The 13050-nt window shown below is 40.4% G+C and overlaps 1 protein-coding gene and 1 pseudogene across 2 annotated transcripts in view; one reads left to right on the forward strand and one right to left on the reverse strand.

Moving 5' to 3' along the window:
* Positions 1-1789: 1789 nt before the first annotated feature.
* On the reverse strand, positions 1790-2896 carry LOC101028446 (large ribosomal subunit protein eL8 pseudogene; annotated as a pseudogene).
* A 1028-nt stretch (positions 2897-3924) lies between these two features.
* The window catches only part of LOC101027698 (leptin receptor), an 85858-nt gene continuing 76732 nt past the window's right edge, over positions 3925-13050 (forward strand). Inside the window, exons 1-2 of one of the 2 annotated variants that reach the window (XM_039473712.2) lie at positions 4048-4091; positions 4438-4482. The gene's annotated coding sequence lies outside the window, so the exon portion shown is untranslated. Of the gene's footprint in view, positions 4092-4437; positions 4483-13050 lie in introns of both variants that reach the window. The other variant, XM_074380968.1, reaches the window with a different exon arrangement.

Consider the following 13050-nt stretch of genomic DNA (forward strand, 5'->3'; position numbering starts at 1 on the left):
TCAACTTAACAGTTGAGCAATATTTATGTTTTTGAAACTAACAACTAAAATACTTGGATACAATAGTTCACCTGATTTAAGTAACTATAAATTCAGTCATGATTGATTGTTCCCAGCAGGATCCATATATGTGTAAATGGGCATAGTATGGATTTCTTTTCAAAAGAGAAGATAGGTGATCTCATTAATTTCTCTTTCACATCAAAGCTTTCCTTTTAGAGTTTTTTTTTTCCCCCCCTTCTCTAAAGAGAATACTGAATGAGTCAGGGTGTTAACCTGCTTTGCTCTAGCAAATTCTGTCTTCTTATTATAGAGATGTTCTTCACTGTAGTAATAATTTGCTTAGCTGCTTGGCAGTGATTTATTTTTACTCATGTATTCATTCACAGCTCTTTATCAGGCTTCAGGTATGTACCAAATATTGTGCCAGATGAAATGAGATTCAAAGGTGTCTCCTAACCTAGAATGTAAATTCTATGAGGACTTTCTGACTCGGAGACTAGTATAGAGCAGACACTCAGTATTGGCACATTATCGGAAACCTATACATATGTATTCAGGATGCATTTCTATAACAACGGTCACTTTGAGGCACTATGCTTGGCCTTCAAGTATTGCCTGCAACTCAAACACAAGTTGAGGGTTTGAGCCTTTGTACTTGTTTCCTACAGGGCAGTTATTCTTCAAAATGCCCAGGTTTATGATACTTATTTTTAGTTTTTATTATTTACTTACTTTTTTGAGACAGAGTCTCACTGTTACCTACGCTGGAGTGCAGTGGCATGATTTTAGTTTACTGCAACTTCTGCCTTCTGATTCAAGCGATTCTCCTGCCTCAGCCCCCCAGGTAGCTGGGATTACAGGTGTGCATCACCACACCCAGTTAATTTTTGTATTTTTAATGGAGATGGGGTTTCACCATGTTGCTGGTCTCGAACTCCTGGGCTCAAGTGGTCTGTCCGCTTCAGTCTCCCAAAGTGCTGGGATTACAGCATGAGCCACCGTGCCCGGCGATACTTATTTTTAGTAGTTCACAATAAAATAATTAATTATATTTAGTGCCAACACAATTTTGAATAATGATGCTGGAATGACACCTGATACCAGAGTAGACAATGATTTTGATCTCTATTAGTTAGTTATAGTGGTTAAAGTGACTTCACGCTAAAAATGCCCACATCCCAACTCCTGGAACCTGTGGATGTTACCTTATGTGGAAAAACGGTCTTTGCAGATGTAACTAAGTTAAGAATTTTGAGATGAGACCAGCCTGAATTATCTGGTTGGTCCCTAAATCCAATGACAAATGCCCTTTACAACAAAAAGAAGAGAAGGTAGCACAGACACAAAGGAGAAGGCACGTGAAGATGGAGGCAGAGACTGGAGTTATGTGGCCACAAGACAAGGAATTCCTGAAGCCATCAGAGGCAAGGCAGTATTTTCCCCTAGAGCCTTGGGAGCGAGAACAGACCTGCTGACACCTTGACTTTAAACTTTTAGCCTCCAGAGCCATGAGAGAATAAATCTCTGAGCATCAAGTTTGTGATAATTTGTTACAGCAGCCCTGGGAAACTGATACGTTAGTTTGTACTGATTATTTAATTAAAGATTCTTTTTGTATTGTTTTCTATCCTAATAGTCTGGAGAAATCTATCTCAATTCTTGTCTCCATCCAAGAGAGACACCTGTCTGTTGAGGTTTGGTGGAAATCCAAGGGTTACTTTTTTCTTGATTATTTTTCGCAAACCACAGATATCACTGAAAGCTCATTCGGTACACAAATATGACATTTCTTTTTTTTTTTTTGGCTGAAGGAAAATTTTTATTATTTTTTTTTTAAAAATTTTACAATTTAACCCAGTTTTGTGGCCAGTTCTTTAGCCTTTTCAAGCTTGGCGATGCGAGCCACAGACTTGGGACCCAGGACATTGCCTCCCCATTGACGGCGGATCTCATCATATCTATTATTATAGTTTGTGCGGACAGCTTCCACCAGCTTAGAAAAAGCACCTTTGTCTTCCGAGTTCACGTGTGTGAAGGCGACAGTGGTGCAGGTCTTCCTGTGGACCAGACGTCCCAGTCTTGCCTTCCCCTTGATAAGGCAGTAAGGGACTCCCATTTTACGACACAGGGCAGGTAAGAAGACAACGAGCTCAATAGGGTCCACATCGTGGGCTATCACCACCAGCTGGGCTTTCTTCTTCACCACCAAGTTGGTGATGGTGTTAACTCCTGCTCGGAGGACAGGTGCTCTCTTAGTGGGGACGTCCCCTTTGCCAGCCGCTTTCTTCTCGGCCCGGGCCAACAGCCTCTGCTTCTTTTCTTTCTTTGTTTCTGTTCTATACTTGTGGGCCAGCTTAAGCAGCTGAGTAGCTGTTTGGCGGTCCAGGGCCTGGGTGAACTGGTTAATTGCAGGGGGCACTTTCAGCCGCTTATAAAGGATGGCTCTTTGCCGCTGCAACCTGATATAGCGGGGCCATTTCACAAAGCGGGTGAGGTCTCTTTTGGGCTGGACGTCTTGTCCAATTCCAGAATTTTTCAGCCTTTTCTCAAATAGTGGATTCACCGCTTTCTTGGCCTCCTGCTTCTTCACGACAGCAGGGGCCGGAGCCACCTTCTTCCCCTTGGCTTGCTTTCCTTTCGGCATCTTGGCCGTCGGGAAGAGAGAAAAATATGACATTTCTGAATAAAGTGGCTTCAACAAGTGGTCTGGAGATCCAAGTGCTATTCAAAAAAGTGACACTGGTTTTGAGAGGCGATTCCTATGAAAGAGAAGCTTCATTTGCAAAGTTACAGCAAGGTTCCTTCCATAACGCACAGCAGCTGGGTCAGGGAGCCAGGAGATCATCTCTGGGCCACTTCTGGCCTACCCATCTCTAGGCCACTTTCTGCAACTCACTTTGCCTGTATGCCTGGAATACTTCTTCCTATGAGGGCATTAATCAAATTAAGCAGAAGCCTTTAAAAATTAGCCTTCCACCTAATCTAGAGAATGCCCATTCCTCTTCGTTCTTTCTCCCTTACTCTGCTAGTTTCCTTCACATCACCCAGCACTACTGGTAATTCTATGAATAGGTGCTTATCTGTCTGTCCTCCCACCCCTAACTCTAAGTTCAGGGAACACTACAACTGAACCTAGTATATTGTCTGGCACATAGTACCTCCTCAATAAAGATGTATTTAATACACAGACAAATAATGAATGAACATTTTCAAAGGAGAGCTTGAAAATGTCTATTTACTTTGGAGTTGGAATCAGACTGTTCAAGGACACATTAAAAAAATGTGCTACGTCAAACACCATTGAATCTCAGGATTGAAAGAGTGGTGGTCATATGGCTCCAATCCCCTCCAGATACCCCACCCACCAGATGCGCGAATGCCTTCAGCCTTCCTGACACGCATGACGAAGATGCTGGCGGAAGCATCCCTGGTATCAGGAAACTCACGACCTCACTACTTTTGATCTTTTCCGTTTAGCTTTCTTCTCCGACTCCTCCCACTTCTTGCAATCTTTTATTTGTAGCATTTTACACACCTGCTGCTGCAGAGTTCCGGAGGGACAGAGGAACCCCAGTGCTTAGCTCAAGCCTGCAGCCAGCGACGCAGGGTCGCGGGTGACTGCCTGCCGGGGAACTCGCGGCGCCGTGTGCCTGCTGGGTTCGCCCGGGCTCTGGGCCTCCCTACGGGCAGCGCGTCCTCCTCTCAGCGCCGGGTCTCTCCTCCCGCAGACCAGCGGCCACCCGCAGCGGCGTTCCCAGCCGCCGTCCCGGGCCACCGGCGCGGATACTGTCGCCATTCGAGTCCGCTCCTCCCGCTCAAGAGCGGCTGCGGAGGGCGCGGGGCGCACAGGCGCGGCCACCCGACTCTTCCCTCCCTTCTCCGCCCCCCAGCCCGCTCCTGCTCAGCCCCTCCTCCCCAAGCACTCCGCTGCGCTCCTCTCTCCTGAGCGTTGCCCGGCACCTTCGGCGAGGAGTTCGGAGCGGCCCCATCGCAGAGCCCACGGGCGGCCGAGCGCGCGAGACGCAGGTGCCCGAGCCCCGGCGCCGCCGCCATCTCTGCCTTCCGTCGAGTCGGACCCCGGGATCAAGGTCGGACCCGCTTCCCTCTCCGGCACCCACTATTGCCACCTCTTCCCGCGCCGGGTAACTTGAGAATGGGGCGTTGCGACGCGCATGGCAGGCGCGGAGCCCCGCTGGACGCTTAGGGACCGGGAGTCCGGGGCAGCTCAGCGGGACCACCAGAGGGGCCGACGCCTGCTCGGCGGCGGGGAAGCGGTGGGTGCAGCGGGGGCGCGGTGGGTGCAGCGCAGGGTGACTCTCGGCTCCCGCGGGGCGAGGAGGATCTGGGCGCAGGCTGAGAGCTGCTGGCCGCGCCCGGCGCGCACCTGCCCCGGGCCACTGAAAGGGAATGCCACCCTGCCAACTTCTTTTCCAGGCTTCCTGCCTACTTTGGAAACTGAAAGGACTGCCACCTAAAACGGTAAGCCCTGGGGCCCTGAAGAGGATTTGGGAGTTCCATGAGAAGGAAAAAAATGATTGTGCTGTAGGGTGGTTTAGACCTCAGATCTTGTTTTCCACCTCCCCCCTTCCCTGCAAGCAAATTAAACAGCAGCAGCAGCAGCAGCAGCAGCAGCAAAACACCAAACTCAATTGCAACCAACCACTTACTGGAAGGGATTTGTAGTGGTGAGGAAAGAGACCCAACTCGCGGCGCCGTGTGCCTGCCGGGTTTCCATTGGAAACCCCAGGTATGGTGCCATTAAAAAATTGGTTATTTCTGGTGTTATTTCTAGGACTTGCGTTTGCAAACAGTTTAGAATTCTGGGCTCTTGTAAACCTGACGGAGTTCTTTATACTGAAGGGTTGCCTGGGGTGTCCTTCGTTAACATTTATTTCTGTAAGTGTTTAAGTGTTAAAGTTTATTGAAACAAATACTCCTTCACGGCTCTGGACTTGGAATCAGAAAATCTGACTTTTGGTATGATTTCCTATTTATTATCTGAGACACTGTGGTTAGTTTAACCTTAGTGGGCCTCAGTTTCCTCAGTTTTTAAAATTGCAGGGTTGGCTTAAGATAATTTCTGAGGGCTTTTTGAGAATATCCAAGGTATGCCCCAGATTTAAAAAGTATAATTCCTTAACTCTTTTAACTTGTTACAAGCATTACTAGTTTCATAATTTCATGAAATAAAAGCAATCTATTAATCTAGTTTATATGCACTTATCACTTAGGCTTTTAGGATTTTCCAACCAAAAGATGTAGAGAAAAACATTTATAAAGAGATATAAAGAAATACAAAGAATATTTCTGCCTCTTTTTGGTGGCTTTGAATTAAAACAATAAAACAATGTTTTCTCACCCATATTTGCTTTTATGCAATTTGAGAGAGTGGAGAGGATTTAAAGAAAAACATTTGTAGAGATCAGAAACATATAGATTTATATCAATATTTACACCTTTCATATTACCTTAAATAATTTTTAAGCCAGTATTCGCAACACTGCAACAAAAATAAATGGCTTTAACATAGTACTTATTCTCTTTCAGAATTGTACATCTGGAGGAAATGAAACTGTGTTTGGAGTAAAACAAACATTGCACCTTTCCTATCAATTCTTGTTCTTGAACAGTGCTTGCTACTTTTTAGCATAAAGTTGTGGGCAGAATGTTAAAAAATTGGTTTCAGATCACTTCAGAGCCTTTCTGAAATTTAAGCACAATAGCACAGATGTCAATTTTAGTGATGCAGTTAGTTTCCTTGGAATGAATCCCGGAAAATAGCAGAGGTTAACTCAACAGATAAACCAGAAATTAGGAATGGACATACACACACCAAAGTTGTACAGTGAGTATGTACTGTGAATGATTCGTGTACTTTTCACTTTCTTTTTGATTAAAAGAGAATGTCGGCTTGTTTTAGCAGACAGAGAATGTTAGAATAGCTTCTGTTGCGACTTCTAATGTCTTATTAGTAGCATTTTCAGGATTATTTGAAACTTAGTGATCACTAGTAAGGGTAGGTTTAAGAATATTTCTGCCTCTTTTTGGTGGCTTTGAATTAAAGTAATAAAACAATGTTTTCTCACCCACATGTGCTTTGTATGCAATTTGGGAGAGTGGAGTGGATTTGAAGTACTCTTTTATGAGCACATTTTAACTTATTTTCCGTGCCATTTTGCCTTTGGGTTGGAAATGTCTTAAGTTATTCAGGCATTTATCTTCCCTCATATTCTCTAGTGCAGTAGAGAGAGTCATCTCCTTTGAAACTGATGCTCAGAGATTCAAGCAAATTGCTTGTTGAATGAACAGGGAATCATAGAACTCAAATATACCCTGGCTGCTAGTCATTTGGAAAACAAATGAAACTGGATGAATCCAACAGTTCACAGTCCACAGCCAACTCATTCATGGCTTGGGAGTTCATCATGGTTGGCAGAGGCTCTGTTTCTCTTTTGTAATGTGAGGACTTACTCTCTCCCCAATTTACTGAGAAAAAAGTAATCTCTTCAGACTTAAATCACTATTATAGGACTAAATAGCGTGTATTTGTAAGGCACAACATTTCTGGGAGGTCTTAGATATAAATACTCAGAGTATCCAGGAAAAAAAAAAAAGAATTATCTTGGCAGATATTGTACTGCATTTTTCATACTGAGAGCAAAACACACCCTCTTAAAAAGTATGTCCTATGGAGTTAAAAATGAAGAAAAAGACTTATAGTCTGCTCTAATTCTTACGATTATGTGATTTACGAATTCCAGTTTTAATTAAATTAGAAAGTTGCAAATGTTCACCTACTGGCCAGACAGTACATACAACCTTTTGGAGTTTCTATTCAAATACGATCTGTTTATAGTTTGGAATATTCCTTCTCAAACATGTCCTTAAGTTATCAAAGTTGAAAATGAATAAACTTTGAACAGTAATGAATACAGAAAAGTAAGGGGTCTTAGCTTACTTTAACTTCCTTTAATAGTCTCTTGCCATATATTATGAGCATCTTGAATTCCATTTATTTATTTAAATATTTATTGAGAGCTTACTCAGGGTTAAGCATTATTCTAAATGCTGAACAAAATAGATGAGCATCCCTGTGCTTGTAAGACATAACGGGGTAAACAATATACTTAACAGAGTAAATTATACCATATATTACAAGGGAATAAGCATGTGGAAAAAATAAAAAAAAATAGAGCAGAGCAAAAGAGATTAGGAGTGCAGAGAGAGACAGAGAGAGAGAGAAAGAATGAATGAGAGTGAGTGCACGTAAGTACAAGTGAAAGTGAGTGAGTATGCCCTACCGCTGGGCTAATACTGTCCATAAAATCTGTGGGGACGTATAAATGCCTTATCTGTTTTCACTAGATAATTGCTAAAAGGTTTGAGCCAAACAGGGGGTCTCAGGAGCTTCCATAATGGCATTATAATAGGCTTTAAAAACGTGAACTCATGTTTAAGAACAGCTGTTACCAACTGTCTGTTTTGTGAGGGTGGAGGACAGTTTAGTTTTTCTCAGAATTAATTATATTTTCTCATTGTAACTTTTAACTAGCCACAATTATTTGGATGTCTAAACCTATAAAAATTAAATTATAAACATGAGATAATCACACAATTATATTTCTGTGCACCCCAATAGAACTTCTGACCAAAGTGGTTTGTGTTTAGGAGATTAAAGAGATGATAAATCATACACACACATAGATTAACACACATACTATGTCTAGAGGGGTGTGTTTGTGTGTAAACACACAGAAAATTTACTGGCGTACACATAAGCACCCATTAATTGTAGTTGCTGTTAAATTAGTCAGATGTTATCTCTTAGAATTACGGCATAGTTATCATATTAGACCTATCCAGGAGGTAGCTGGTGTTTCTCTAGTGACCTGTTGTCTTGCAACAACACTGCTAGTCATAGGTCTGATTTAGGAGGAGAAAATATCTTTTTAAGATAGTGTCTCACTCTACCACCCAGACTGAAGTGCAGTGGCATGATCATAGCTCAGTGCAGCCTCAGTTTCTGGGATCAAGCTATCCTCCCGCCTCAGCATACCCACTGCATGCTACCACATCTGGCAAAGTTTTCCAAATTTTTTTTTTTTTTTTTTTGAGACAGAGTTTCGCTCTTGCTACCCAGGCTGGAGTGCAATGGCACGATCTCGGCTCACCGCAACCTCCACCTCCTGGGTTCAGGCAATTCTCCTGCCTCAGCCTCCTGAGTAGCTCAGGTTACAGGCATGTGCCACCATGTCCAGCTACTTTTTTGTATTTTTAGTAGAGACAGGGTTTCACCATGTTGAACAGGATGGTCTCGATCTCTTGACCTTGCGATCCACCCACCTCGGCCTCCCAAAGTGCTGGGATTACAGGCTTGAGCCACCGCGCCCGGCCAGTTTTCCAAATTTTTAATAGAGACGAGGTTTTGCTATGTTACCTAGGGAGGTCTTGAACTCCTGAACTCAAGTGATCTTCCTGCTTTGGCCTCCCGAAGTGCAGGGATTACAGGTGTGAACCATCATGCCAGGCCAGGAGAAAAGTTCTGTGCACAGAACAAACAGGATGTAAAGAAACAATCTATAAAAATAGTCATCTAGGCAAGTAGTTTCTTGGTCTTTTAACTAATAGGATTCTAAACTTGCAGATCAATTCTTACACAGGAGTTCTTAATTGGGATTTACCAATACCCTTTGGTTGATGTTTGTTTCTATTGATCACAGGTTCTGTAGGAATCTCATTTATTAATACCTACAATGTGCATCATATTCCTCTGCATCTTTGAGGGGCAATTAAATGTCCACTCTATGGAATCTGTTATGATTTCCCAATCATAAGTAATCACTCTGATTTCTCCTAATTACCCTTCTTTCTAGGTAGCTGTAATTCTTTAAGTCTAAGATTACATGGATTTTTAAGCTACATCGCTGATATAGTTTGGATAATTGTCTCCTCCAAATCTTACGTTGAAATTTGATTTCCACTGTTGGAGGTGGGGCCTCAAGATGGAGGTGTTTAGATCACGGAACAGATCCCCTAAGAGTGGCTTGGTGACATCATCACACGAATGAGCATGTTCTTACTCTTACATCACAGTAATGAGTGTGCTCTTAATTAGTTCCTGTGGGAACTGATTATTAAAAAGAGCTTGGCTCCTCCCTCCTCTCTCTTGCTTCCATGCTGCCACCATGTGATCTCTGTATGCTGGCTTCCTTTCTCCCCTGCTTTGCCTGCACTATGAGTGGAAGCAACTCGAGGCCCTCACCAGATGCAATACAGGTGCAGGTGCCATGCTTCTTGTATCGCCTGTGGAACCATGAGCCAGGAAACCCTTTTCTTCATAAATTACCCAGTTTCAGGTTTTCCTTTACTGCAACACGAATGAACTAAGATAACCATCATTTTTGTATTGGTAAAATTTGTATCCATTTAACTATTTTACATCATTTTTGTATCAGTAAAAAGAAAAAGATCTGTCATTTAAAAATTTATACTTACAAAGAGCTCATTTGGAATTACTTATATGAACATTTTTGTTTCAACCACGTTATCCTGATAAGGAAACTATAAATCAAAGATTTTGGTTAAGGGATCCTTATTTATATTCAAAGTCTGTTTTTCTCAAATTGCTTTTCATCTCAGAGCTGTTGATGTATTTTCCCAAAGAGTATCATATTCTGGGCTAATCAAGAATATTTGTGATACAGCAATTCAAAAAAGAATGCCTCACTATTGTTTCTAGGATTTTCTTCCAAGCTGGTTTATTTTGCTAATTTTGACGCTGGCTTTCAACTGACCTTGTAAGATGTCAATTTAGGGTTTTTAGATGACACTTGGAGTTGATATTCTTTCCTCAAATGGTCTTTAAATAGTTTGTTGACCAAAATATTGGTGGGTTAAAATTGTCCGGTTGGTTATTAAGAAGTGCCCCAGTTTGGACGCATGCAATAAATACAACTAGATCATAGCTGCATCCAGGCCATTGGGCACTGTAAGATGCTGTCAATTTAGACAATGATCCTAACACAAGAAGTGTTAAAATGTTGTGAATCTTAAAATAGAAGGGGTACAATACTACTCCCTTCCTTTGTATTTCTTGCAGTTCAACTAAAATCTCACCTCTCGTTGGACCCTAGGGCTTTGTTAGTAGGTATTTTCTCTGAAATCCCATAGTAATTTATTTAATAAAAGGAACTAAATAATAATTTGGGGTGAAAATAATCCATGTACATAGTTTAAAAAACTTACTTAAATATAAAGCAGTACCTCTGCCTTATTACCTCCACTTGACCCTGGGACCAACTAGTCTGAATTTCTGGTTTTAATTCTTCTTCCTCTAGGGCTAAATTGTGTTTATACTGCCTGCTTTTTTTTTTTTTTTTTTTTTTTTTCATTTATCATTCAAGCAGGTACCATAGTAGAAGATAATTTAGCTGACTCATTTCACCTCCTTTCTTTTTTGCTACTCCACATACAATTGTGTTAATTTTATGAGCTCCTTTCTGCACTTGTCATTTCCACCATGATACTTGTTCCATTAACTACAGGCAGTTTCTCTTGACACCCTGCTTCATGAGACTGGGATATTTCACCCTTTGTCTTCTCACCATCTCTCTTTGTATCACCTAAATTTGACAACTGTATGGTGAGAGTATTGATAATATTTTAGCTTTAGTATTTGTAATTAAATTTTGAATTTTTGTCTATTGGTTGGCCCTAAAAGTTGAAGAATTAAGGATAGTTTTAAGGTTATTATGACCCTGTAAATGTTGTTTACTGCAGAATCAAGAAGTATTCATTTGTTCAGTATTGGCTCCTGAGCCACCAAAAGAAGAATTTATGAGAAACCACTTTTCTTTGTAAATTACTCAGTGTCAGGTATTCCTTTTTAACAATACAAGAATGGACTAATATGCTAATGTTTTGGAAATTTGTTTAAATTTGTCTTTTGCTGCTGGTCTCTTTCTCATTCTCTGTCTTGTAGTGGGTTGATAGGATTTACTGTAATTCTCAAGGTATCTCAGGAGGGAAAGACCTCCTGAGTTTGTTTAGTTTACCTTTTTTTTTTTTTTTTTTTGAGATATTCTGTTGCCTAGACTGGAGTACAATGGTGCGATTTCAGTTCAAGTGATTCTCATGCCTCAGCCTCTTGAGTAGCTAGGACTACAGGCATATAGCACCATGCCCGGCTAATTTTTATGTTTTTAGTAGAGATGGGGTTTTGCAGACTGGTCTCGATCTCCTGGCCTCAAGTGATCTGCCTGCCTTGGCCTTCCAGAGTGCTAGGATTACAGGTGTGAGTCACCATACTGGCCCCTGTTTACCATCTTGAACCTGAAATCCCATCGTGCTTTATTCATATTGGTATTATAGTGCTTTGACATGTAAAAAAATTAATACAATGTTATTTCTTTAGGTAAATAAATTTTAATTTCTGCATTTTTAGCATCACGTGGTAGCTTGCATTTTATTGAATATCCAGTTAATATTTAAATGAGTCAATTTATGTATAGATTTAAAATTATACTGTAGGTAAGATGCCTACTCTAACTCAATTTTGTTGGCTTTACGATACCTACATCTATGAATCATAGCTTATCCTTATGCATTTTTTAGGAATTAATATGTGACGAGATCACACAGTAGTATCAGGAATTAAAGTACTTGAAATTATGTTTTCAAAGTGAGAAATGCTTATACCAGGATTTTGGAAGTTTTTTTTTCAAATTTAAAAAATAATTTAAGTCTTTTAACAGCTACTTAACGGGAATAACATGACTAATTCATATTCCAAGTGAATAAATAAAAGTAAACATACTTAAAATGACAAGGTACTAGAAATAGATCAGACTATATTTATTTTATTAAAATTTTTGATCCTTGAAGAAATAGTGTTTTTCAGTTGTATTTAAATTAAATTCTTAAATGCTTATTTAAGTGGGAGATAGATGCTTATCTAACAAAAAGTGAAAGCAAAAATTAGTGACATTTGGAGCTCATTGAGTTAACTCATCAAAGCAACATTATTGTCAGAATTGCTTTTCTTGCTTATTACCTTCCTACACACTCAGAGATATTTTGAGATCCATGAAGCAAGTTGTAAATAATTTCATTTCTGCTCAAACACTGATTGAGACTGTTCTGTTTTATATTTAAGAAGAATTTGATAGGTAAAAATAACACAAAGAATCATTTACAATAAAAATGGAACAGTCTGATCTTCCTTTAAAAACCCAAATTATGATTATTCAGTAGAATATAGATTTAGATTTTTTTCTTTATAGTAATAACTGAAGAGTAAGCATTATTAACATGCTTACTGTGCTGGACATAGGATGCAAATTGAATTACTGCCTGCACACCCATACATCATGGATTTATCATTTAGAACAGACTGTGGATTTGTCTTTCCATACTTTACACAGATTTCTTCAAATAGTTGTATATTTCAACATAGGCTTTTTTTTTTCTTTTCTTTCTGATTCCAAAGTGCTATTTTTCTTTTTAAACACGAGAATAAACATCCACATTATTTATTATCTACATTAACTGATTTAGCAACTATTTATGAGTACTTACTATGTTCCAGAGAATATATTAGAGGACTCGTTTTTCAGAAATCTAATATGGATGAGAAACATTGTGGCTGTTCTTTTTCTTTTTTTAATTAGATTTTAAGTTCTGGGATACATGTGCAAAATGTGCAGGTTTGTTACATAGGTGTGCATGTGCCATGGTGGTTGCTGCACCCATCAACTCATCACTTACATTAGGTATTTCTTCTAATGCTATCCCTCCCCTAGCTGTCCACTCCTCGACAGGCCCCAGCGCGTGATGTTCCCCTCCCTGTGTCCATGTGTTCTCATTGTTCGACTCTCACTTATTAGAGAGAACATGTGGTGTTTGGTTTTCTGTTCCTGTGTTAGTTTGCTGAGAATGATGGTTTCCAGCTTCATCCATGTCCCTACAAAGGACATGAACTTAATCTTTTTTGTGGCTGCATAGTATTCCACGGTGTATATGTGTCACATTTTCTTTATACAGTCTGTC

Source organism: Saimiri boliviensis, chromosome 11, assembly GCF_048565385.1.
Source record: "Saimiri boliviensis isolate mSaiBol1 chromosome 11, mSaiBol1.pri, whole genome shotgun sequence".
In the NCBI taxonomy this organism is placed as follows: Eukaryota; Metazoa; Chordata; class Mammalia; order Primates; family Cebidae; genus Saimiri; species Saimiri boliviensis.